Genomic DNA, 3,563 nt, shown 5'->3' with positions numbered 1-3,563 from the left:
ATCAGCCAGGGCTTTCTCCATCTCGGCCTTTTCGGCCTTTAAGGTCTCACTGGTGTGAATCGCAGCCTTTGGAAGAAAAGCCAAACAGGTGGTGAGAGAGGGAAAGGAAGGTTCTCTAGGGCACGTGAGGGATGCCATAGAGTCCACTCACCTGCAGTTGTTCCCGCAGGGAGTTCACTTGCTCAGCCCTCCTCTCCTGCTGTACGAAGAGGAAAGAAACATCTCTTACCAGGGAGGCAGAGATGCAGCAGCAAAGGACAGGCCTCAGGAATGCCGCCAATGGCCCAGGACTGGCCAACCAGGGAGACCAGATCCTCGGGGACCCTGTGGGGCTGTGGGTGGGGGGCAGGGGGAGCCTNGGGACCTCCATGTTCTAATTGGACTGGATGGAGAGAAGCAATCGGTGGCCACCCGATGCAGCCAGAGCCCCATGGCACAGGGAAGGGGACACGGCACAGACACACAGGGTGCCCTCCCTGTAACATTTCGTGTGAGGTCTCCAGCACCCCATTTTACAGATGGGGGAGTGAAGGCCGAGGAGCTGAGTGGAGAGGACAAGCTGGCAAAATGGGTTACACGCCAGCCCAATGACGCGAGCCTGCAGCTCAGCTTGAAGTGTGCATCTTCCCCGAGCACGGGGGCATAAGCCGTGTAAGGAGTGGCTGCGGGAGGGACAGGATGCCACTCTACTCTCTACCCCAGCCCCATAAAACCAAACCCCTGGGCTGCAGCCACTCACTTGTTTTGGCAGGAGCTTGGATGTTTCGAGCTCTTTCGCCTGGACCTGCAAGTCTGCCTTCTCCATTGCAAGGACCCAAATCTTGTCCTTAAGCTGGGCCTGCTGGTACTTGAGGTATTCATAGCTGTTCCTATGGCCAGAGGTGGTGGAGAATGTAAAGAACGAGAAACAGACAGGACGACTTTTGTCATCAATGCACTGACTTTGCCACACAACCAGAGGACTATGGCATGGGAAGGGGACACCTGGACTCTCAAGTGCCTGTCCAAAGAGAGGACATGAATTGCCTGAGGCCACACATGAGTCACTGGTACAGCTGGGGTCACAGCTTGGCTCTGTACGTGTCCAAAACTTTGCGCCCACCTCGTCATGCTCACCTCTACCCTTCCACCTCCCACCACATCATCCGTGCCGAGGCCCCCTGAGACCTGCCACCCACCGTCCCCCTCCTACTTGTTGTCCTCCAACTAAGAAAGAGGGCATCTCGCTCGTTCTTGAGGTTGCAGTAGGACTGCAAATACAGAAAGGCGAAGTCAGGATTCGGCAGCAGAAGAAGGAGTCGGGGCACACGAACACCAACTCCTACAGCCACCGTTCAGCAGTGACCTTTCTTCCCCCTGAATCACACTTGACAGGGCATTCTCAAGCCCATGTTCTCAATTGGTTTTCCTAAGACCTCAGTAAGGGTGGAAGAGGCAGGGAAAGAGATCTGATTTACAGCTGGCTGACGGAGGCCCAGGGATATCCTGTCACGTTGTCATTGTCAGGACTGTCATCACCATTGTTTGACTCTGTATTGCGTGCGTCACCAGGCACCATGCTAACAATCCATCGAATCGTCACAACCATCATAGTAGGGAGCTACTATCGTTAGCTCCATTTTGTAGATGAAATGCAAGGTATTAGAGGTTAAGTGTTAAGATCGCTTACAGCTGGGATGTGAACATCCAGGTCTAGGTCTATCTAATTCTCTAAGCCCATTTTTACCCCTGAGGGTGGAGATGCAAGTGTGAGGGCAGGTGGCTGGACTCACCCTCTCTGCCTCCTTCTGCCCCGTGGAGAAGGCGGTCAGACTTTCCTGGAGCTGTTCTATCTGTTTTTCCCGGGAGTCCAGGCAGGTCCGAAGATGTTGACACTCTCCTGGAATGACAGAGGTCAAGATGGAACCCAAAGGGCTTCCCTGAAGGCCTGACAAGCCACCAGGTTGAGGGAGGACGGCTGCCCAGATCCACACCTCCTTTCTGCCGGGCTTCCTGACGAGCATCGGCCAGGGCTTTCTCCATGTCTGCCTTTCGGACTTTAAGAGTTCACTGGTCCAAATCTGAGCCTTCGGGAGAAAAGCCAAACAGGTGCTGAGAGAGGGACAGGAAGGTTCTCTAGGGCACATGAGGGATGCCATAGAGTCCACTCACCTGCAGTTGTTCCCGCAGGGAGTTCACTTGCTGACGCCTACTCTCCTGCTGTAGGAAGAGGAAAGAAACATCTCTTACCAGGGAGGCAGAGATGCAACAGCAAGCGACGGGCCCTAGGAATGCCACCAGTGGCCCAGGACAGGCCCGCCAGGAAGACCAGATCCTCGGGGACCCTGTGGGGCTGAGGGTGGGGTGCAGGGGGGAGCCTTCTCCAAGTTGGGAGTGGGCAGGACAAGCCTGCGGCCTCTCCATCTCAGTCTGTCCCCAAACGCATCAGACATGGAAGGAGCGAACAAAGAAACCTTGTTCCTCTTTCCACTTCATCCAGTTTCCTGGTGCCAGATTTTCCACGTGGAGAGTCACGGGAAGGTGACTGAGGTTGTCCCCTCAGCTCCATTCCCCAGACTGGGAAGTGGTGGGGCCAGGAATGGATTTTCAAGGAAAAGCTCTCAGACCCCATGGGGACGCAAGTTGACAAACTGCCCTTGAACTCCCAAGGAAAGAGAACTGGGGTCTTTGTTGGCTTTTGCTCACAGCTACAGAGCTGAACATCTGAATCCTAATTCTCTTTACATGACAACCACAGAAACCTCTAGAAATGGAAGCTGAGCAGGGAAAGTCTACTCTTCTCCCAGCTTGTGATTCACAAGGGTGCATGTATTCACCGTGTACCACACAGTAAGGACAGGGACTGATCTTAATAGCAGGGATCCAGGAATGAAAAGGACAGGCAAGATCCCTGTCTCCCTGATGTCTCATGTGTGCCTAGAAATCTTTCCTTCATAGAGCTGAAAGGGACCTTTGACACCCTCTAACTCTATCTCCGGACACTCAAGCCCAGGCAGGAGAGGTGGCTTGTCCAAAACCAAAGACAAGGGCCGGCCCGTGGCTCAGTCGGGAGAGTGTGGTGCTGATAACTCCAAGGCTGCGGGTTCAGATCCCATATAGGGATGGCCGATTTGCTCACTGGCTGAGCGTGGTGCTGACAACACGAAGTCAAGGGTTAAGATCCCCTTACTGTTCATCTTAAAAAAAACAAGCAAACAGAAAAAAACAAAGACAAAGCAAAGCAGGAACTAAGTCAGGGTGGGAACGCAGGGCTCCTGACAACAGTCAGCCTAGTGTTTCCAGCACGGGGGCAGCCCAGAGCCCATGCGGCAAGGACCCAAGCAGGGGTGTCTGGAGAAAAGAGAGTGGTCAGGCAGGTCAGCAACAGAAAGAGCCATGCTGCATGGTCTGGGTTCCCTCCTGCTGAGAACTAGGCCACTGAGCACCCCATTCTCCCCTGGCACACGAACCCCCAGTCCCTTTTCTTCAGAGCCCCAAGGGGAAATCGGAGCCCAGCATTGACAGCGTGGAACCAGGGGACCCCACTGGACTCTTACCAATTCCTGCACCACACTCGTTAGGTA

At 54.3% G+C, this 3,563-nt stretch overlaps 1 long non-coding RNA gene across 1 annotated transcript in view; it reads right to left on the bottom strand.

Moving 5' to 3' along the window:
- Positions 1-33: 33 nt before the first annotated feature.
- The window catches only part of LOC103582846, a 5,183-nt gene continuing 1,653 nt past the window's right edge, over positions 34-3,563 (bottom strand). The window contains exons 4-5 of the long non-coding RNA XR_549793.1: positions 152-199; positions 34-66 (exon numbers count right to left, since the gene is read on the bottom strand). This is a non-coding gene — a long non-coding RNA (uncharacterized LOC103582846). The remainder of the gene's footprint in view (positions 67-151; positions 200-3,563) is intronic.

The sequence above is a fragment of the Galeopterus variegatus genome, unplaced genomic scaffold (assembly GCF_000696425.1).
Source record: "Galeopterus variegatus unplaced genomic scaffold, G_variegatus-3.0.2 Scaffold18150, whole genome shotgun sequence".
NCBI classification, from domain to species: Eukaryota; Metazoa; Chordata; class Mammalia; order Dermoptera; family Cynocephalidae; genus Galeopterus; species Galeopterus variegatus.
This window is presented reverse-complemented; position numbering and strand designations above follow the sequence as displayed.